This window comes from Chiloscyllium plagiosum, chromosome 3 (assembly GCF_004010195.1).
Source record: "Chiloscyllium plagiosum isolate BGI_BamShark_2017 chromosome 3, ASM401019v2, whole genome shotgun sequence".
NCBI lineage: Eukaryota > Metazoa > Chordata > Chondrichthyes > Orectolobiformes > Hemiscylliidae > Chiloscyllium > Chiloscyllium plagiosum.
Genome location: NC_057712.1, coordinates 19444350 through 19468832, shown reverse-complemented (window position 1 = coordinate 19468832; position 24483 = coordinate 19444350).

The following is a 24483-nucleotide window of genomic DNA, read 5'->3' as shown; positions in this document are numbered from 1 at the left end:
GAGGGGGGGGTGGGGTCATGATCGAGGGGACAGTAGGAAGAGGTATCCTCGAGTTGGCGTTTGGCTTTAGCGGTGTAGAGGTCAGTGTGCCAGACTACCACTGCGCCCCCTTTGTCCGCTGGCTTGATGGTGAGGTCAGGATTGGAGCAGAGGGGTTGGAGGGCTGCATGTTGTGAGGGTGAGAGGTTGGAGTGGGGGAGGGGGGTCGACAGGTTGAGGCGGTTAATGTCCCAGCGGCAGTTGGAAATGAAGAGGTCGAGGGCAGGTAATAGGCCAGCGCAGGGTGTCCAGGTGGATGCAGTGTGTTGGAGGTGGGCGAAGGGGTCCTCGGAAGGTGGGCGGGAGTCCTTGTGAAAGTAAGCTCGGAGGCACAGGCGACGGAAGAATTGGACAGTTCAAGAGGGCAATGCCGAGTTGGAGGGTTGGATAAGATGGGGGGAGGGCAGATGAGGAAACTGGTGAAATCGACATTGATCCCGTGTGGTCGGAGGGTCCCAAGGTGGAAGATGGTGTTCTGGGGCTGGAATTTAACCCAGAGGCAGGGTGCTGACCCCAGCAGGAATGTCAGGTGAATGGGGGGTTACGGGTGGGGAAGAGAGAGAGAGGAAGGGAGGTGGTGAGGTTGGGGGTGGGTTACCTTCACTGATCCTGAATGCCACAACTCCACCTTGCATGTGACATGAAGCCCATGGCTTCCACCATTTTGAGGCATGATGCCCTTCCTTTGAGTGGGGTGGGTTCACCAGGGCCAACCAGGTAAGCACATTCCACAAATGTGTTGACTACAGTGTCCACCCTGTAAAGTAACCCTGGTGACTTGGAGCAGTGTCAAGAAACGTGCTGCCTTCAGATTCAAGATGCCAAGCTAGCTGAGGGCATTCCTGGAGGGATTAGATTAAATTCAATTAGATTCCCTACAGTACGGAAACGGGCCCTTCGACCCAACAAGTCCACACTGACCCTCATCACACGATGTTCCAAATGTGACCCAAGCTCCCTTCCCATGCCAATTAGAAAAGGAACTGTTTATTTCCGAGTTGGATTATTTTTGACTCTTAGGGAAACTACCTTGTATTCATCCCCCCTTCCAATCTCCATTATGTTTGTAACAAAAATGAAGAACATATTCAAAGAAGCACTACTTGGTTTAATGACCCAATAATTTGTCTTCTGGGCTTGCTTGCAGCTGTGTCCTTGAGATTAATTTTTAACACTTGGAGACACCAGGGTAATGATGGAGGGTTGGCAACTCGGCCTTAGATTCAACAGTGAAGAAAAGCCAACGATGTAAAGATCCAGTCAAAGGGGACAAAAAAGTCACAAAGAGCCAAGGAAATGCAATTCTAAAAAAAGAAAAATGACACCAAAGCCGGTCTGCCGATTAACACCACAAGGTTTAGTTACGTTGATTTAAAACTGCCTGTCAGAGCTGCAGAAAAAGGGATTGCTCAAAGCTTTGAAGGCGCAGAGAGCTTGTCTTACTCCAAGGCTGCTATTCATCAGAATTCCCAGCTTAGTAAGGACACAGCCTTTAATAACGTCCTCAAGTGAATGCTGTAATATGCCTGTGACCTTGGTGCTTGCTGAGAGGAGTCAGACTGGTGCAAACCTGTACAAACCAGGTGAAACACCCTGTTTCCTGTCCCCTATCTACCGAAGCTGCTGAATTCTCAGCCCGTGCAGTAAACAGTGATACGGTGAAAATGTCCTTCAAACTTCACAAAGTTATTGAAATCGGCACATGCCAAGAAAAATACAAACTGTAATTACAATCGGATGATCGAATCGACTTAAAAGTTTCTTTTCAATGCACTGTCAATCCATCCTTAATAATTGAGAAATAGTTCCGGTAAATTTTCATGGTTGAGATCAGAGATTTATTGGCAAAGTTAATTGTAAAACCAGGATCAGGTGATCTGCTACAATTCCTATTTTTAAACTTCTGCATACATAGAAAACAGAATGGAATATTTTTCACAAGAGCAAATAAATACTTTACCGGGACAGATGGTATTAGGGTCTACTTGGATTAAAACATCCTGATGAATCATTCGAATATTATTTATGTTTTTCATTTGTGGATGTCTGATTGTTTCTTTTGTTTGCGTGGCATCCTCAAACCTTACGTTAATCGTTATCAGCAAAGAAACTGTGCACTTTTGAAGGAAAACTAATTGGGACAACAAAACCTCAAGTGTGATATTCATTTTTATTGTATCAAGTGAGAGGGATAATTAATATTATATTTGTGTATTGTTTTTCCTTTCTGGTCATTTTCTATTTGTTTCAAGACGTTTCTCACTTTTTTTAAAAAAATAAGGCTGTTTCACCCCTAATATTTTTGGATAGTCAAAATGGATAGATGGGTGAAGTCAAAATGGATAGATGATCCAGTCTCTTGTTTGCTGAGAGCTATGATGCAGGTCTTTCTCCCCACCTCTGTATAATTGCCTCAGAGAAGCAAAGAAATAAAAGAAAACAGGGCCATGATGGGAAATATTCTGGAGAATTTCGCACCGACTCCCTCAGCAAATTTAAATGAATCCAGTGGCACGTGGCTCACTGGTTAGTACTGCTACCTCACAGCACCAGGGACCTGGCTTTGATTTCAGCCTTGGGTGACTGTCTGTGTGGAGTTTGTACATTCTCCCCGTATCTGCGTGGGTTTCCTCCCCTTCGTGGGTTGGCCATGGGAAATGCAGGGTGGGTCCGGGTGAGATGCTCTTCGGAGGGTCGGTGTGGACTGAATAGGCCAAATGGCCCATTTCCACACTATCGGGATTCTATGAGACCACCATTGGAATTGTCATCCATACATTAAAAAAAATCTTTTTTTTAACGTGATGCAATAATATTAAAAGCAGCTCCCACTTTTAGAGTATCTATCACACATCACACCAATCAATAATGTGACTCACTGGGGAAGGAAAACCAAAATATAGTTTCTAATGAAACTACATCTAATATTTGTATCCCTACCATGGGGACATGGGGGAAAGTAAGGGAATTATTAAGGGACACGTAATGAGTACATATGGTAATTAGGGTGCAAATAATTGTAATGGTCCATTTATTGTTTGTATGGTCATCCTTTTTTTACTTTATGAATAGCACTCATGCAGGGGTTAAGTTGCAGATTTCAGGTGAAAGTGCTGTCAATGAATCAACCTCTCTTTGAATATTTCTTATCTTTTCTCCTCCTCGCATCTAGCTGAAGAGTAGGCTTGTACTGTGCAGCAGACACAGGTAATGTTGAAGACCTTATCAGGATGAGTGAACAGGGCCTCTTTGCTACCCAACCAGCAGAATCTCTGCCTGAACTGTCCGAATGCCCCATCATAACTCGGGTGGAAATATGTGTATGATTGTCCTTGCATTCTGTATCGTATCAGGAGATTCTGCAGGAACACCTCCTTAGCTCTCCAGTTGTAGCCAGTAGAGACTGCCTGTTCTTCCTTGGAGCAAGAATTAAATTGGGCTGGATAAATTAGTGGGCAGGAGAAACGTAGCTGGGCCATCTTCAAAGAGGACATGGTTTGGGTACGGTCAAGGTATATTTTTTCAAAGGAGGGTAAGTAAATCTAGAACTGCCTGGATGGAAAAGGAAATAGCAGTTAAAACAAAGAAGAATAAGTGTGTTTATGATAGGTATTGGGTAGCAAATACAGTTCAGAACCAAAAGAAATATGCAGGGGAGGAGAAAAAAAATATATTAGAGAGGTAAAGAAGGATTATAAGGGAAACCTAACAGCTCGCATTGAAGAATCTTAAAAGTGCTCTATTAGCACATCAGTAGCAATTGTGTAGTAAAAGGAGAAGTAGGGAAGGGACTTGTCAAATGGAGGCAAGAGGCATGCCTGAGGGTTTTAGATGAATTCTCTGATCTGCCTTTCTCAGAGAAGGACACTGCGTAGGTCATGATAACAGTGAAGGACACTATATCCCTAGACAAGTTGAAAATTAATAAGGAGGAAGCCTGGGGTACGCTGTTGATACTTAAAGTTGACAGGGCCCCAGGACCGGCTGAGATGCGTCTGAGAATTTTGAAGACAGTGAGTGTGGAAATGCAGAGGCATTGGCCATAATCTTTCAGTCTTCCCAAGACAGAGTGCAGAAGAATTGCAAATAATTGGGACTTGTTCAAGAAAGGTTGTAAAAATAATCTTCACAGTTACAGACCAGTCAGTGGTGAAGATCTTCGAGAAACAATTATTTGGTTTGGGGTTAGTAGTCACATGGAAAAAGGTAGGTTGTATAGAAAAAAAAAAGCCAGCATAGATCTCTAAGGAAGAAATTGTGTTTGACTAATTTACTGGAGTTTTTCAAACAGGTAACAGGAGGCTCAATGCTGTTGATGTGGTATATATGGATTTTCAAATGGCATTTGAAACAGTGTCATACAACAGACTTGTGAGAAAAGTTACATTTCATGGAATAAAAGGGACAGAAGAACCATGGATATAAAATTAACTGGGTGTAATGGTCAGTGGACACTTTATGGACTGGAAGAAGGCTTACAGTGGATTTTCAGGGGCCAGTTCTGGGACCTTTGCTTTTCCTGATTATGCATTAATGATCTAGATCTTGGTGTGTAGGAAGCAATTCCAAATTTGTGGAATGATATAAAAATTGAAAGCATTTTGACTTGGGAAGAGGACAATGCAGAATTCCAAAAGGATATAATCAAATTGGTGGAGTGGGCAGGTAGGTGGTAGATGAATTTCAGTACAGAAAATGTGTGAGGTCATGGATTTTAGCAGGAAGAACATGGTCAGTGATATGAAATAGGAGGTTCATACCCTCATGTGACTAATTTACTGGAGTTTTTCAAACAGGTAACAGGAGGCTCAATGCTGTTGATGTGGTATACATGGATTAGGTACAGGAGCAGAGGTACAGGAGCAGAGGGACCCAGGTGTATGTGCATTGATCACTGGATGTGGCAGGAGAGATGCAGAGAACAGTTAATAGAGCGTACAGTACTCTGGGCTTTATTAATTGAGGCACAGAACATGAGCAAGAATATTAAATGAACACTGGACCTCAGCTAGTATGTTGTGTATAGTTCTGGGCACAACACTGTAGGTAGGATTGGAGAGTGTGCAGAAGAGATTTACAAGAGTGGTTCCAGGAATGAGAAATGCCAATAATGTGGATAGATTGGAGAGTTTGGAGTGGTATCCTTGGAGAGACGAAGGTTAGGAGGAGATCTTGTTTGAAGTTTTCAGAAGCATGTGGGGGCTGTATACTGTAGATAGGGAGAAACTGTTACTGCTTATAAAAGCATCAAGGTATAAAGTGATTTACAAATGTAGCAAATATGATGTAAGAAAGTAATTTTTCACATGAGGGTAGTTTGAGTCTGGAAGGAGCCGCCTGGAATTGTGATGGAATCAGGTTCAAATGAAGCATTCAAGGTGACACGAGATGATTATTTGAATAAAAATAATGTATGATGGTATAAAGAGCAGACAAGGGAACGACACTAAGTCATAATGCCTGTTGGAGAGCCTGTGCAGATGGGATGGGCTCTTAGGTATCCAAAACAATTCTGTGATTGATTGAAAAGTGGTGTGGTGCTTTGGTGCAAAGTGACAGGTTTCTATTTGCTGCCTGCATTTTGCTCATTCACCTGGGTGCTTCAGTGTGGACTGAAACTACCTGGAAAGGAAACCCTTTCTTTGTGTGTAGATACGGGGTTATGTGGTTTAAAGCTTGTTTAGCAATCTGGATATGTGGGAATCCTGCTGTCCCTTGGTGAAAGTGCATTTCCCTCTTCCTTGTTTTGCCTCTTTTGGCTGGGAAAGCAATGAAAGCATTTCCTCCTGACAAAGTAGATTTTGTATCTCACTCTTGGTGCACTGAAAACAGGATTGATCTACTGTTGCCTTGGAAACAGCTAATAGCATGGTCATGTCATTCATAGCAGAAAACAGTTGTTTCTGTTATGGAAGTCATCTGGAATAGCAACTTCATTCATGGAGCTAAGATAATGAAGACAAAAATCATAAGTTTTTCCAGATAGGTGTGACTAGGTCAAAGCAAGTACACCAGGGTGACCAAGAGTGAAATGTCTCAACTTGAATTGCACCTGTTTTCCTCCAAATGCCTTCAGTATATTTAATCAACCGGTTCAGACATGTAATGACACACCTTTGGAGCAGGTGAAACTTGAACCTGGACCTTCCAACTCAAAAGTAGGGATACTGCTACTGTACCATAAAAGCCTTATTCTTCTCCAAATCCAAGAATTTGCCAGGTTAAGCAATTACCCTGCAGCAAATTAAATTGCAGATTTGTCTAAAAGTATCATGGGATAAAGATTGTTGGAAGAAAACAGTCTGGCATAGATTAAACAAAGGATACTTGACAAAGGCAGGAGGTGATGCATGACTAAAAACACAGACAAATATATTCAAAAAGCAGAGAAACAAGATAAAATAATGAACTGCCAAACATATCTCTAAGGAGCTAAACTAACTCATTCTCCTCCCCAAGACTAAAGCAACTAATCCCAGCATTGTCTGTTTTATGTATACGAGTCATACTAGTGGAATGTGCAAGGTGAAAGAAATTGGGGAGGTTGGCGTGTGTCTGATTTGCAGAGTTTATTGATATGAGGGATGGGATTCCCTCAACCATGTTCCCCATCTCCTGCCATAATCTTGCCAGAGGTGCATTGAAATCCTATTTATATAGGGGTTCCAATAAACGTGATCAATTTATATTGATTCAGCAGGAGCAGCTACAAGAGAGTATCTATGCTTGGAACTACATGCTCACTGTGGAGCCTTTAGGACATTTGCAAATATCCCATTCTGAGGAAGGGTCACTTGACCTGAAATGTTAATTCTGATTTCCCTCCAGAGATGCTGCCAGACCTGCTGAGCTTTTCTAGCAATTTCTGTTTTTGCTTCTTTTGCTAAATTTGTTTCTTCACAAATGGCTGTTTGAAGGAAGGTACCAAATGCCACCACAATACATTGGTTTTGTTTGTGGAGACTGTCATCACTAAAACAGCTGATGGACTACAATGGAACATCTTCCTCACCAAATGAACATTGACAAAGAAACCTTCCAAATGAATAGGAAAATGAACACATCTAAGAGTTGAATGGCTTGTTAAGACATTAGCGATACTGTTCTGGTGTTGCCATTAGTGGGACTCCTGAAAGACAGCAGCAAGCATTAGGTAACTATTGTCCTCAGTTTTCCAAATAATCAATTGGTCTGAAATAAATGGTCTGAAATTCTGTCATGCTCGGCTGGCGATACTGTCAGCCAGCTAAACTCATAGAATGATCCTTAGAATGCAGGTGCCAATCAATCTTGCTGATAGAAGCTTCTGGAAAGGAAAAGATACGTGTTAGTAGCGCCACTTAATTCCAGTTTTGATAACAACAGGGCTTGATAGTTACAAGACGTCAACAAAATATTTGTTTAACAGCAACACACCTTCCCGTCCCACGTGAACTAATTGCTCTCTGTGTGAAAGGAGTCTGATTGCTTCAATGGTCCCAACCTGATGAGTCACTTGTGCAGGTGTCTGTTTAGTAACTCTTCAGTAATTGGCTTTCTGTTTGACTTCCTCTTTGGCCTGAACACAGGTATCGATAAATCCACGCTTGCCTGAACATGTTGTGCTTTGTCAGATCACCAAGCCCAGCTGTCACTGAGCGTGGGCAGCACTTCACAAAGAAGCAGGTGGTAATTTCTCTGAAAGTATTTGTGTGGTGGATGAATCAAAAAAAATTCCAGTGACCTCACTCGCTTGGTTGTGGTTACAACCACCAGCGTAGTTACTCTTCTAGGTCTTCATACATCATGCTGTACTTGAGGTTTCAGAGCTAAAAATGAAAGTTTGGCTCAATTGTACATCCTTTTCACTGAAAAAGGCTGATGAATAGGTTTACGACAAATGGGAACAATGAGGGAAGGACTGGGGGGGGTTTGCTCATTAAAAAAGAAAGCTTGTTTCTTCTGGCCTTCTTGTCAAATTGCTTCTGTTTCCCATTGTTGACCAACAATAAATAGTTAACTAAACATTTAATGAGTCAAACATGAGCTATAGCTTCATTCACCATTAGTTCAGGACACAGCATGGCAACATCTCTCTGTTCTCCCAAGTGAGAAGTGAAGGAAACTCTTTTTACAGCAAACTAAGAGTCACTTTGAATGCTGAATACTTACCCCACTTAACTAGCCATAGCACACTGGCACATTTGCTCATGTGACACATTAAACAATTTGAGACTTTGTATTTGCTACATTCATGTTTTATTGCTCAGTTTGGTTGCTGTTGCACTACGTCCTTCATGCCTGGGTCTTAATTGGAGCCAATAAACATCAACTTCCCGTCATACTTAGTTTTCTGTCCTCCTGAGGCTATGTGATACAAGGTTGTAATTCTCAGTAGCTCCACCCGGCCCCAATATGCTATCACTCTGTCTCCACAGTCCTGGACTGTGAGCTGGGTCTGTCATTTCTCTGCAGCTTTGACTTAAAAACCAGCATATGATTGTGGCCAGATTTCCACCCTGTTCCCTTTTCAACACTGACCCAACACCCAACACCTATCTGCTGTCCCACAGCCATGGATTAAAACCCTTCACCACTTGGCATCCTCATTGGATCCTGTACCAATGAGCTACCTCCTCATATGTCCTGTCCCTAGTTCAAACTGACCACTGTCTGACGTGACAACCTGGCCCATTAATAAATAAAAAGAGAAGAACAGAGAACAATTGAGAACAGAAGAGAAGAGAAAGACGGAAGCACAAAGAAAGAAACGGAACAGATGAGCACAACACAATGAGGACCAGAAACTAAGGGCAGAGAGAAGAGGGAAAGAGAAGGTCTCTGATGAGGCGAGACCTTTACTGCCTTCGACTAATTCCTCCCAAACTCATCAACCCGTGTGTGGCCTGCTCTAGGACTATCCACCCATCCCCAATTCTTGGGTTTTTGTGATGTCCACAGTCATCATGACATTATTGATATTTTTGCTTATGTACACTGTCTGTGGAAACACAACTAAGGCCAGGCGCTGAGGATGAGAATGCTATACTTTCCATTGATCCTTGGGCCTCTCAGTTGCATGCTGGTTGGGCCCCAACCAATGGTTTTGGTTTGGTAACATATTTATAAGGCAGGTACCTTTAACAGAGAACTCATTGTACATCAGGAAATGTTGTGAAACTCACAATCAGTGAAAGTTCTTCAGATTACAAATCTGAGCGAGAGAGACAGTTCCAGTTACATTTTTCTTCTGGAGATCCAGAGTACGTAAAACTACCAATGGCCCCTGAAGGGGGAACACTGACCGACTGCCAATGATGAAGCTGATGAATATTTACATAGCTATAAGATCTTCCATTTTAAATCTATTTATTGCAACAATATCAGCCACTGTGCTCAAATGTGTACTAAACATCCATCCACTATTCCTGTACAAACATAAAACGTATGAATTAGGAACAGGAACAGGAATAGACTATTTGATTCCCTCATGACTGTTCCTCTAACAAAAACTTGCAATTTCTAGCCTCACATGCAGAAAACTGTTTGACCTCATGTTGCTGATTTGCATCAAAGCCCTTAATGTTTTGATGTAAATTTGCATCCGAGCCTGATTCAATGGTCTGTTTCGATAATATCAACTCTATCTTTCCTGGAAGCACTTTAAATTAGATGCTGCTTTTGTAAACCAACAGACCCGAAAACATTGAATATTAGGCCTGATTCAAGCTTGACATGTGGTTAGGGCCAGCGACAGCTGGATGAGTGGGTGATTTTGTTTTCCACACATCAAATGTAGATTTGCGTGGGATAACTATATGTGCGTCTTGTGAAAGATTCCAGATTGCAAACGAGGATGTTGTATCTGAGAGCAGATTTAATGAACCCTGTAAATTTTTGTTGAATTCACCACAAAAACTACATTTTCCTTATCCTATTTCAAATATGTGTCTCAGTTTGAGGAGACAGTGAGGCAGGTACTCCAGGTTACAGGCTAACAGGCAGGTGGACCCACGAAGTAAGGCATACTGGCATCTGCTAATATGATGGAGGAACACCACTGGATAGTCTAATGAGAACAGTGTCTTATCTTCAACAAAATGCATTTATTGCATAAGAACAATTGCGTACAAGTTCCATTGGAATAATAGATATTGTTATTAAGACGATGTGAAAACCCACTGCATTTACTCTGGGGTACAGAAATTGCCCTTTAGTGTAAGACCTGCCATGCACAATTATAGTAGGAACCAACATATCAGAAGGCACAACAAAAATGAGATCAAGGTCAACATTTCCCAGGAATACTCTGGGATCCATTGGTGCATAATATCATGTGGTCAGAATGAGCATTTCCTTCCACTCAGCTATAAATCCTTCACTACTGCCAGCAACAGTTTTGTAACTAAGGTTTTATTTTTCATCTACAGTACTATAGATTAAACATTAATATCATTACAGCTTATTTCACAACAAGCCAATGTTCTCCTGCACTTTCAGTATAATACACCTCCCTCTGTTAAAAGGCTTGTTTTTAGAATTTTCCTTTTGGTCAGTTCATTTTTTGGGGGATATGACAACTTGTTTTGAAACAGTTAATCAATCTCTACCAATTTTGTAGGTTGCATATCTTAACAGCATGAAATTCCTGTTTTTACAGGAGGGTAAAGGTTCAACTATCAGTGGTGTACTGCTGAGGAGTTTTATTGTATACCTGAAAATAGCCAGCGATTCAAAAGATGAAAGAAGTTGCATTTAAGTGTCTCTCCTCTCCTTTCACCTTATCCTTTTTTTAACTTCAACTTTTGGACACTTGCATAATGCGGCACTGGTAATATTTCATAATGTTATTGTCGCCAGACTCTTTTGAATACAGATTGTGTTTGGGTTGCAGGCCAGAATAGCTCTGAAATTCAGAGCCCTTAAATCCCAGAGTCACCATTTTGGGATTTAGCCCAGACTGAGTTCTTAGAACAGCCAAAAGTAATCTGCTTTGAAACTAAAGTTGAAACTCTGCCATATTGACCACTGCAGTATCTCTCTGCTTCTTTCAGCTGCCACACTGCAAATCCTTACATTGAGTTTATTCATTAAAGATTTTTAAAATAAATGATGTCAGGGTCAACAATGATGTTGACAATGGCATTTTATGCAGACCTAATGGATTTGAATCCAATTGAATGACTTGTAATATATTTTACAGGGCTTTCACTCCTCAAGGAAGTTGCCAATTTTGATCACAGTAGCAGAGCAAAACAATAGTGGGGTAACAACCATAATGAGGCAAGTTAAGATAGAACTATGTATTAGTACTCCATGAATAATGACACTGCATGTAATTTCATTGTTACTCTAATGATGTATTGCAAGGCAGGATGCCACATTAATATTCTAATTCAAAATCAATCAAAATTGAGTACTAAAGAGTGAAATTGGTCACACTGCAGCAGTAGCAAGGTTACCGATTCTGTGTTTGAGCAACATCTGCTGAATAATCCTAAGTGCATTCATCTTGACACTAAGACCAAAATGTATGATAACCATTCCTGCTTGTACTGCAACTCATTTACGCTTATTCAGAGCAAAATGCATTCATTTGCATGAAACTATGTTCCGTGACCAAAAGGAATTCATTTAAGGCATGTACCTATTTTGAATTATCTAGAAGATTGGAGAGTTTATAATTCTCTAATTCCTTCTCCAGGCAACACCAGGGCCAAATGAGGTGGATTTTCCAATCAATCAGTACTCCTTTTCTCCTGTGTATAAATTGTTCTGACTGGTTGTAAATTGGCATTTTTTTCTAACCAGTGCAAGGTGAAAAACTTCAATGCAGACATTTAAATTCAAGAGGGGATATTTGAAATAGTAGAACAAATAACTATAATGAGAAGGGAAGTACTGGAAGGGCTTACTACTTTGAAGATGGATTAATCCAAAGGAAAGGACAAATAGTAGCCGACATTATTGAAGGAAGTTGGGTAAGTAATGATAGATGCTATGAGCATGACTTTCTAATCCTCACAGGAAATAGGTGGGTTACCAAAGGACTGGAAGGAAAGGAACATTGTCCAATTCTTCAAAAAGGGTACAAAGGATAGGTCAAATAATTATAGGATTGCTGGATACCTAGTGACAATTAATCAGGGATAGTTAGCAAGGGTTTATTTTTAAAAGAGAAACTTGTGTTCTACAATTTAAGTAGACTCTTGGAGCAAGTAACAAGGAGGAACGATAAGGATAATGCAGTGATGCTGTCGACATGGATTTTAGTAATGCACTTGACAATGTTCCACATGGTATACTGTTCAGAAAAATTAAAGCCAATGGGACACACAGGAATGTGGTGAGTTGGATCCAAAATAGACGCAATGACAGGAAAACAAAGGTTAACGCTCGATGGATGGTTTATGCAAATGAAAAGTGGTTTGAGTGGTGTTGCACGGGTCTTGCACGGGTCCTGAAGAAGGGCTTATGCCCAAAACGTCGATTCTCCTGTTCCCTGGATGCTGCCTGACCTGCTGCGCTTTTCCAGCAACACATTTCCAGCTCTTGCACGGGTCTTAGTTTGGGTCATTTGCTATTTAAACAATTTGTTAATGATTTAGGCTTAATGTGCTTGGAATATCCACAGACAGTAAAAATGCTTACTGTGTGGTAGATAGAGAAGAAGATGGCTGTTGACTGCAGGAAGATATCAATGGTTCGTTTGAGAGGGTAGAAAAGTGTCAAATGCACTTCAATCCAGAGAAGTGCAAGCTTATGTGTCTGTGAGCATCAAACAATCCAAGGGAAAAGACAGAGAATGGGAAGGTATTGAGAGGAGCAGCGGACGTGAGGCAAATTGGAGCACATATGCCCCCAGGTCTCTGAGGTGGTAGGGCCAGTCGATTAGCTGGTTTGGGAGATGCTTTTTCTCATTGAGGGAGGCACTGAATACAAAAGCAGGCAAGAATGCTGAATCTATATAAGAAACTGGTTAGGCCACAACTGAAGATTTACTTACAGTTTGGGACATGGTGTTGCAGGAAGGACATATTTGCTCCAGAGAATGTACAGAAGAGATTTACAAGAAAATTGCCTGGGCTTGAAATTTGCAAGTATGAGGAGAGACTGGATGGATTACTGTTATTTTCGTTAGAACAGAGGCATCTGAGCAGTGACTTAATTGAAGAGTATGGTTAATCGAGGTTAATTGGAAGGTCCGACTGAAAGGAATATCATTTGTTGTTGAACACCAAAATAGAGCCACTACTTGGGGCATACATATGCTTGTCCTAGCTCAGGACAGACAGTTCTGCAGACTGTCAGTTATTAGCATTACCCTGCATTCGAGACCAACTGTCTGGCCAACTAAGTTAACTGATCCCTTACTTCAGGCAGCTTTATTTTTGCTTCTTTTCTTTTATGTCGGAAGTGCTATCGCACACAACCAAATTATTTTTCCACCACAGATTCAATGATTTTTTTTTACTATTAACCGCCAACAGTAACCATGCATGTGGCCAATTGGATATTTACATGCAAAACCCATTATGGGCCATGCAAGCCATCAAAATGAGGTGGGGACATAAACAGAAATTGCTGGAAAATCTCAGCAGATCTGGCAGCATCTGTGGAGGGAAAGCAGAATTGACGTTTTGGGTCCAGTGGCCCTTCTTCAGAGAGTGAAATGTTAGGGAGAAAGGGAAGGGACTAAATCAAAATGGAGTTGGGGCAGATAATCCCTTGCGATGCCCACTTCTCTGTCAAGGCATCAAAAGCATTAATGGGCACCATATGCTCCTTGTCCAGTGACAACTGAGCACAAAAATAACTGTGGAAGAGAGGCAGGCGGGCGGCAGAGACAACCCCCTCCACAGCTCGCAGCCTGGGCCTGTTTATTGCCAGCCTGGCCAGGCCTAGGAGCAGACCCACAAGGAGGTCCTCCGATCTGCACACATCCCTCCACACTGGCTTCACAAAGATCAGAAGCATGGGCTGACGTGCAGCCAAAAACCCAACTAAAAATTTTACAAATAACCAGAAAGGGTGTGGTGGGTCTGCTTTATCCTCTTTTCTTGTATCTAGAAGTGTTGTTACACAGAATTGAACCCATCATCAAATCACTGTGACTTTTGTTTCTAACTATTAACCATCATTAGTGATCACCCATCCAGCTAATTAGAAAGTTACAGTGGGTCTGCCTTTTTTTCTGTACACAGTAGTGCAGTCACACACAACTGAGCGACTTTCCCACCACCAAAATCACTGGGACTTTTTCCCCCTTTTTTTCTCGTTTAACCACTATCACTAGTAATCATCCATGTAGCCAATTAGATATTCATAAGCAAAGCCCATTATGGTCAATACAAACTATCAAAGGTCAGGCGGAGAGAGGGAAGGCACAAAATCAAAATGGAATTGGGGGCGATAAAGCACTGTATTCACTGTGGTGCCCATGTGTCTCTAAAGGCATCGAGGGCATTGATGGACACCATATGCCCCCCTCTCCAAGGATACAGAAGCCTGTACACATGCCCCAGCTGGTTTCACAACAGTTTCTACCTTACTGAATGGGCTCACAAACTCTTAACATTCACTTGTTCCTGTGTTTTTGTTTTTGCCGCTGTTTACCTATTATTTACTTATCTGTGCTACTTAACTCTGTGATCTGCCTGTATTGCTCACAAGACAAAGCTTTTCACTGTGCCTCGGTACACGTGACAATCAACTCAATTCAATACTTGCGCACGACCATAATCACAAGGTGATTTGTAGAAGGGTTAGAGGTGCTTAGAGCTGGCATGAGAAGAAATCTCTTTACTAAGTGAGTGGTGAGTATCTTGACTCACCTGCTCCTGGGATGCTGCCTGACCTGCTGTGCTTTTCCAGTGCCACACTTTTTGGCTCTGAATCTGGAATTCACTGCCCAATTTGTTGGTAGAGGCAGAAACCCTCCATTTATTGAAAAGGAAACTGCATCTGCACCTGAAGTGCTATAATCTGCAAGGTTACAGACCAGATGCTTGCAGATATGCTTAGAATGGGCTGCTGCTCTATTCTGCAGCTCCCCTTACACTCACCCCAGTCCTGAAGAAGGGTTATACCCGAAACGTTGACTTCTCCACCTCCTGATGCTGCCTGGCTTGTTTTGTTCTTCCAGCCTCCTGCTTGTCTGCTAGTCTATTCAGCTGGGTCAGAGACAAGGGGCTCTTTCTGTACTGGATAGACAGTTTTAATTTCTGGATGTAAAACCTTGAGACATATGTAACAAGTTCTAAAGTACCAGGATCATTGTTAAAACTTAATATGTTTAGCAGCATGAAAAGAGAAAATGATGAAAATACACAGTGGGGATAGAAGCAGAGTTAAAATTTCAAGTGAATGTCCTTTCTCCAGGTCAATCCATCAGTTATCAAATGAGGTTTGATTACTGCATTACTCAGTCCCTTGTCCCCAGAACCCTCTTCCTGCCTCCATTCTTCCTCCCTCTTCCTGGTTCAACTATTTTTGTGTAATATACTTGATCCATATAAGCCTAAAAAACTCTTCTGAAATAAATGGTTCCATTGGTGGCACTGTCCTGAGTAGAATTTGGGGTGAGGTGCCTCTCCAGGACTTAAACATTAAAATCAAGGCTGACATTCGCGTGTACAATTGAGAATGGGCCAGGTTGCCTGAAGTGTTGTCATTTGGATGATTCATTAAACTGAGGCCCTGTCTATCCTCTCAGGTGGATCTGATAAGTCAAGTGGCAATATTTCAAAGCAAACAGGGGAATTATCTTTATTGTGCTGGCCCATACTTATTTCTCCATCACCATTATAAATAATAGAATCTGATTGGTGTTATATTGCTGCTTATGGGAAGTTAATGTGCACCAATCACCTGCCACATTTCTTACTTTGTAAAAAGATAACACTTCAAAAGTAATTTGTTGACTGTAAAGCACTTTGGGAGTTTGGTCATGAGAAGTGCAGTATAAATGCAAGCTGTTCTTTGTGAAAACTTATCTTCTCCCCTTGTACAGACAACTACCTTTCGAGTAGATGCATTCATTCAAAATATGACTCCTTACAGGCTAATGAGGTGAACTATTTCTTGTCTCTTGTCCTTATTTGGTGAGCTGTGGATCTCAAAAATGGAGTTGGTCTTGCTAATCCACGTGAAAGACTCACAGCACTCTGGCCTGTAGCTTCCATTTTACCAGCACAGAAGCATGCCTGTTTCCCCAGAGCCTCACAGGATGCCTTCATTTTAATAGTAATGAAGACCATCTGGCTGAACAGGCCATGGCAGCAGATGCCTGCCAGATGCCAACTGCAGGCAGAAGCAGATTATAAATGTAACAAAGCTCATGCTTTGACCAGAGTCTTCGGATGTAGAAAAGATTAGAGAGAAACAAATAAAGCAGCACAAATAAAATGGCAAGAAGTAATGTCAAGAAAATACTGGAAAATACATCCAAAATGCAAAAATAAAACCCTTCTAAGCCAATATTCAACATCCGAACATAGTCATTAGAGGAAGCTGCTAAAAGCCAGAAAAATAGTGTCCATTAGCACCTATTTTATATCAATAAGGAGAACTAATGGAGTGAACAGGTGGATTGGTGTGTGATCACTGACTTATGCTATAGCTCAGTTTGCCTCAAATTAGCATCCACAAGAGGCCAACACCAAAGGGAACCTTTGTTGAGCTGCATTTGGGTCCTTGTGAATTGAATGCTCGAAACGGCTCAGCCAGTTTAAAAAGCTGCATTCCTTCAATGCTAAGGTGATTTAGTGTGAAGCATCATGAGATCACCTGACTAAGGCACTGACCACCATTGAAGACCCACATCCGTAATTAGAGAATATTTGGTGAAATTTAGCTGTAGGCAAAGACTGGAACAAATGTATTTCCAACACAAAGAATATTTAGTGATCATTTAGAATGAATTTAATAGGATTTTCTTCACTGAAATAGATTTTTTTTTGCCTTGTAGCTGTATTAAGAAAGTCTACAGATGCTGATGAAGGGCAGGCAGCAGGTAATTGAGCAGCATTAAAAATAAACTCAGCCCTGACAGGAATCCTGATAGGATAGAAGATTTAGGCTACATCTGAATATTTTCAGTTTGCATTGATAACATTTTCTTTGATAATTACAAAATTGATACACGTTCATGTTCGAGCTGGCTAATGCAACAAGGTGTTAGAATCTGCAGTGCTACTGTAGAGGAACCAACATGGATTTTCTGCAAGTGTTGATAAAAGTTTTCTTTTCATTTTCTACAAAATATCGCTGTTGGCTAGTGTCACAAGACCAATATTGGCCTCAAAAGAGGCACCTGTGAAGGCAAAATGTGTTTGACTGAGAAAAACCATGATATTTTATTGATGTAATGGTAGTGACTCCCACCTGAAACAGTTACCTTTGTTCGGATCCTGTGTGTACAACAGTGCCTTTTCCAAATGTCATGTGTTTGTGCAAGACTGTTGTCCCTTGGCTACTTTGAAAAGTATTTTAAATGCTGCAAAAACTTGAATCTACATTTAACAACAATGTTGTTAGTGTTTATGTTCCTGAGTTACAGGTTTTAAGTTCTACCCAGATAAAAGGGTGAATGTGTATATAAACGTAATTTCTCATACCGCAATAATTATCAGAGTGTACAAAATAAAAGCAGAGACTTTCCTGATGGCTCCTTTGATGATTGGACTTCATTGTGTGTTTAGTCAGATACATCCCTGGAGGTTTCCTATTTTGACTGGTGCAGCAGTGATAAGGACAGTACAGTTAGTGGCAGTGTTCCTGGGCTAAGAAAGGGAAAAGCAGCCAGGGCTTCCACGCCCCATAAATATTCATTGACATCCTGCCCACAAACAGCCTACATGTGGCTGAGGCCAGAAACAACTTCAGATGCGATGCTTGCATCGGCCAACTCTCACTGATTTGGTTCGATCTGGGTGAACGCTGAGGAGCTGTTGGGATGGATATTTCAGGGCAGAGGAGATTTGGAATGGACCACCAGGAATGTAGACGCGGAGGTCAAGTAATGTCTGGGTTCACAAACATCAGTGGAGTGCTGTTCCTGTGCAGGTTACCCTGGGTCTGGAGTTTCAGCCTGCGCTTCTTTTCAAGCCTGCTGTGCTTTTCCAAACACTTATTGTTTTAATTTCAGGTTTTCTGGAGTTTTTGTTTTAACTTTTGCACTTAATAAGAGTTTCTCCCATGCCTTGAAAACTGCCTCAGTATTTGATTTGCATCTTTTGAAAAGTGGTATTTGCAAAATGAAAATGATTTTAATGACAAGTTGAATTATGATGAGGGCACAAGTTAAACAAGTGGCTCAGAAACCACAAGTGCAATTGAAATGGTAATTGGAATAGTATTCATTTTTCACAATCAATGGAAAGCAGTCTGTCCAGTAGTGCTCAATTTCCACAGGATGGTTGGAGTGAACCTCCTGGCCCTTTGATATCTGGCTTAGATGCTCTTATCTGTCACCAAGCAGTTTCCTGCTTTTATAATACACAATCACCCTGGCTCAGTGGTTAGCACGGCTGCCTTACAGCGCCAGGGACTTGGGTTTGATTCCACCCTGGGATGTCTGTCTGTATGAAGTTTGCACATCCTCCCCAAGTCTGCGTGCATTTCCTCTGGGTGCTCCGATTTCCTCCCACTGTCCAAAAGTGTGCAGCTTAGGTCGATTGGCCATGCTAATTTGCTCATAGTGTCCAGGGATGTGCAAGCTAGGTAGATTAGCCATGGGAAGTGCAGGGTTATAGGAATAGGATAGATCTGGATGGGATAGTCTTCGGAGGGTTGGAGTGGACTTGATGGGCCAAATGGCCTGTTTTCACACTGTGGAAATTCCATGATTCAGTTTACTTACAATGCAATTCAGCCTCTTTGTGATTCCAAGGCCCCAATTTTATCTTCTTATGTTCAGTGGTATTTAAGGGCTTCCTTATCTTTTCAGTTTTCATTTCTGATGAACTTCAGTCGAACTGTTGACTTGCTGATTCCCTCCTTCACACATTGTAACTGGATTGCTGGGCTTTCAGCATTTCCCTCAACCTGCACAGTCTGTCTTTTCTTTTTAATGTTTTGTTTTTCTCCAAGTGGTGTACAGCAAAACCAAGCCAAAAACATCCTCCTGTAAAATTGTAAGTTGTTTTTGTGCCTGTCAGATCCCCATGACAGTCTGATAATATAATTTGCCTTTACATAGTAGTAACATTTTCGAAGTTTACATTAGGTAAAGAAAAGAGAATGAACTCTATCTTTGTAAAATTAAAATAACTATAAGTACAGAGTAACACTGCCATTCCTGCTTTAATTGATTAGTTGCCCACTGATAAGAGAGAGAGAGCAAATGTAATCAATTTTACCCTCAGTAGGTTCCATGCTCATTTATATAACATCTTACCTTCAGCAGTAACAAACTAGTTAAACCTATGGATTACTTAAGCCAATTTTCTTCTGTCAGTAATATTATATGCCATTATTATACAACTATAAAGCAGTTTTCTTACCTAAATCTTCTACTATCAATGCACACACAGTGACAGGTGCTGAAACAGGAAAAGTCCCATGGGTGGTGAACATGTAAAGGATGACAGTGCAATGGAGCGTCCAATCTGGGAACAGATTCATGATATAAAAGGTAGGCTGGTGACTCTGGTGCTAGTTTAGTGATACCAAGAAATTAATTTTTCACCTTTGTTGACTTTCGTTCAATTGCAGTTAAGAAATAAAGACTAGAAGAAGTGAACTTAGAGGGGCATTTTGACAGGACATGTTATGACCACAGTTCACACTTTAAAATCAAATATTCTGCTCTAACCTTTTAAATATAACATGTTTATTTTTAATGTTTTAATTGTTAGCTGAAATGTTGTCAACTTTGGAAACAATATAAAATTTCTCTGTGATGTAGACAGAGTAACAGTGAGATGTGAAGTTCAGGTGCACAGTCTTATGCCAGGTAGCACAAGAGAGGTCATCTTATAAATATGGACATAGGAGAAATGTATTATTGGCAAAAAGAGTGATGAAAAGTATGACAAAAACATTTCATTGGAGCACCTTCCCCCATTAGCATACAGAACCTCTTTATTGTACATTCCTGCAAGGGCAAAGCTCAAAACATGTCTTCAAGAAGTAATTTTCCACTGACAGGCGGAGAGGTAATTACCCTCTTGTTAGCTTTTCCTGTTGCATCTCTCTGTTTGAACATTCCTCACGATGCTGCACTTCTCTAGCTTCCACTCTAAACATATAAAAAAAGCCATCCCCAACATCAAGCCCTATGTGTACTGTTCAGATCTGTTCAGGTGAGGAGGAATGCAATGGACACTTGAAGGTGCTGAAGGATGCCCCCATAAGAACATGATTTGGAGGTGCCTCTGTTGGACTGGGGTGTACAGTTAAAAATCACACAACACCAGGTTATAGTCCAACAGGTTTATTTGGAAGCACAAACTTTCGGAGCTAGTTCCTGATGAAGGAGCAGTGCTCCGAAAACTAGTGCTTCCAAATAAACCTGTTGACTATAACCCGGTGTTGTGTGATTTTTACCATCATAAGAACAGGGTACGATGCTCAACTCATCGATCGCCACAGCGAGAAACTGTAATAACCTCCTTAGGAGACAGACACGAGATACAACTGATAGGATACTCTTCATTGCCCAGTACTTCCTAGGAGCAGAGAAACTCATGTTTTTCACAACCTGCAACACATTATCAATGAGGATGAGTACCTCGCCCAGACCTTCCCTGCACCTCCACTTCTCAACTTTAAACAACCGCCAAATCTTAAACAGACCATGGTTCTCAGCAAACTGCCCAGCTTTCAGGACAACATCGACCACAACACTGTATAATCCTGTCATGGCAACCACTGCAAGACGTGCCAGAGTGTCGACATAGATACCACCGTTACACATGGGGACACCACCCACCATGTATGTGGCAGGTACTCCTGATTCGGCCAATGTTGTCTATCTCACATGCTGCAGCAAGGATGCCCCAAGGTACATTGGCGAGATCAAGCAGATGCTATGACAATGGATGGTTGGACACCAGGCAACAATCGCCAGACAGGGATGCTCTCTCCCAGTTGGGGAACCCTTCGCGGTCAGGACATTCGGCTTTGGATCTTTGGGTGACCATCCTCCAAGGCGGATTTCCGGACAGGCAACAACAAAGAGTGGCCGAGCAGAGGCTGATAGCTAAGTTCAGTACGCATGAGGATGGCCTCAACCGGGACCTTGGGTTCATGTCATGTTACAAGTGACCCCAATACACACACACACACGCATACACTTAAATACTCTCACACTGACACAGATCTGTACTCATACACAAGCTCACTCTCAGACGCGCACACATACACCCTACACACTCTTACATCATCTCACAGTCTTATACTCTATCACACTCACACACACACACTTACCAAGCACGCATACACGCAAACACATACACACACTCATGTGCACTTGCACTCTCACCCACATCCTCACTCTCCCACTCCCTCATATGCACACACTCCCACATATAAGTCTATGGGATGGATTTGCATTTGCAGAATTGTACTTGCAGATACATGTTATTTTTACTCAAACAGTATACAATCCATAGGCAGTCAAACCATATAACATTTTATAAATTCCCACTTTGGAAATAAAACCAGTCTGACTCAAGATTGGGATACAGACAGACTCTAACATCATACCTTTAATACATTAATGAGCTTAGATGTCACCTTTTTAAAATGGAACCTTAAATTATCTCAAGAATGTGGCTTATAAATTGTTCTGGGATTTACATATTAATGAATCAAAACCTGCAACCCATTCTCAAAGATGAAAGACTTAACAATCTGGGTTTGTTCAATATATTGTTTCAATTGCATGACACTGATCTTTTGCTATAAATTCTGTGTCTTATGATCCTGTTCCACAACTACCTGATGAAGGAGCGGTGCTCTGAAAGCTACTGCTTCCAAATAAACCTGTTGGGTTATAACCTGGTGTTGTGTGAGTTTTAACAGTCCAACACTGGCACCTAATCATTATGAACTTTCCTTGACACTTTGTAGGTGTCACATGGGTCCCACCCAGGACTTTGCCAGAGAACATTGAGTTTATACCTGCTGTCTTTTTTTCCCTCTGGTAGTCTTTAAAAGGAAAACACATCCTGGAATTAAAAATTAACAATGATCACAGTACTTTGTGATTCTGATCCATTGTCATGACAATGCTCCATAAATTCATGGTGCCATTCCTCAGTACGAATGTTTGTATCAATAATAGGAAACAGCCAGACATTTTAAAGAGGCTATCATTAGAAACAGTTTTAACAGTTCCTATCTCTCTATATCTGTGTGTACAAAAGAGAAGCACTACTCTATATGGCCATTAAAGTGAATGAGTCAAAAACCCAAGGTGATCTAGTGCTGTGAAATAAAATTACGTTGAATATCATATTATGTTTATATGATATAATTGCTGATAGGAAGACTTTGTGCTAACTGTCCAAAATTGTGAAGTCAGCCTTTCTTTAAGAGCATTGTAGTGATGATAATCATATGATGTTCTGTTGCACAGTGAAGCCACAGTTCAACACTCTTCTAACTCACCTCTAGAGTACATCTTATTTTCCATAGATTTTAAACTTTACAATATCAATGGTAGTTTATTTTTACAGTTAACCAGGCAACTGAAACATTTCATACCTCATTAAATCTGTTTTGTCATGGAAGAAGTTCCTATTCAGTTTTATAATTATTAATTTTAATCAATTTCAATAAATGAACAAGCAAATTTGCCAAACTAGATTAACTAGAGTACGCTGCATCCTATTAAGTTTATTATTTTGTGTGAAGTCTGTTATTGATCAGGAGTATTAGATTGTGGCAGATCTCATGTAGCAGAATGTAGGATTTTATGATGCAAATAGACCATCAATTATATGTCAGTGCTCTGGAAGAGGTACCAATTTTTCGTACTCTTCTTTTCCTTTCCCTTTTTTATTGTTTTAATGGGTTCTACTAGAAGCATCATACTCTTATATTGCCATTAATTTAAGCCGGTGCGTCCTGTAACCTAACAATTTAATGCATTGAAAATGGTTTCTACCTCCTGCAATTTTGTTGCGGGTTTCATCTGAATGTCCATGAGACTAACTCATTAACCAGTTAAAATTGTTTTTCCCTATTTCCCTTATCCAAGAGTTCTCATCATTTTGAACTTTCTATCAGATCTGAATATTGATGCAGAGTCCCAGTTTCTTTAGTCTTTCCTAATAACTTGCATTTTGAGTATAATCTGGATGCATTGCTGCTGCAACCTCTCCAATTGTGTTTGCAATTATCCCCTTAACTGCCAAAACCAGATAGAATATTCTAATTGTTACAGTTTAGGGATGGGGTCTTTGGGCTATATTTTAAATAAGTTGCATACAGAGCACCTCAATCAATGGCACTTTTCATCCAATCGAACGTCAGGGCATATTTCACAAAGCAGGGATCAAAAACTCTCAGGGTGTCAGACAAAGGCAGAATTCAAGAGCTATTAGGAGCTTTCTTAAGGGTCAATATTATGACTAGAAACCAGGTGAAATTCTCCAAATTATTTTAGTTTCAGATTGGATATGTAAATTTGTCAAGTTGCTGGGTGAGGATGGACGAACTGGCTCCATTTTATTTTGTCCACTTGTTGCTTTGTTTGGTCACGATGAAGTAACTTAGCCATGAATCCCCTTACTTGTGGATATCTTTCTCCCAATCCAAATGGATTTATGTTTCAAAGGGAACCAAATTTAACCGGGCTCTCTTGAGTGGAGTACAACACACAAACACACAGATTAGGAATAAGAAGTGAGTTTAAAGAAAAGCATAATAGAAGTTAAAATATATGCAAATCAAACTTGATGGATAATTTTGGAAGATTAGATAGTAAAAAAGTGACAGTTAAACAGTTAATTTTGGGATTCTTGGCATTTCCATGTTAATTTTACATGGTTGGCTGACAGCACTAAGAACAGGAGAACTCTTACTTTGTTTTGTTTTCTATAGACTGGTTTGCTGTCCAATTAGCTTCTAGCACTCAGAGCAGCAGAATCTTTTTACCTGTAGTGCATGGCTGATGAGTTGGGGATCTCTGACTGTGAACTTCACGTCACGCAGTGATCGAACCCAGCCTGGTGCACAAAAACCCCTCAGCCCATTGGCACTCACAAACACCTCCACTCACTAGCACACCTTCTTCTACTATTGCACACAGACCGAAGTTGAACTGACCTTTAACCCTTGTTCTTGTAAGGGACCGATGAGAAAAGGTCTTCTGTTTAGATTGCTATCTTTTTATCTCAACATGTTCACAGTCTGCGATATCTCTGAGGCAATTGCAGTTCTATGTGTGGTGCATCCCCTCTCTGAAATCCACCCCCTTGAAGATTCCTTAACACATGATCAGGTGTCACACAG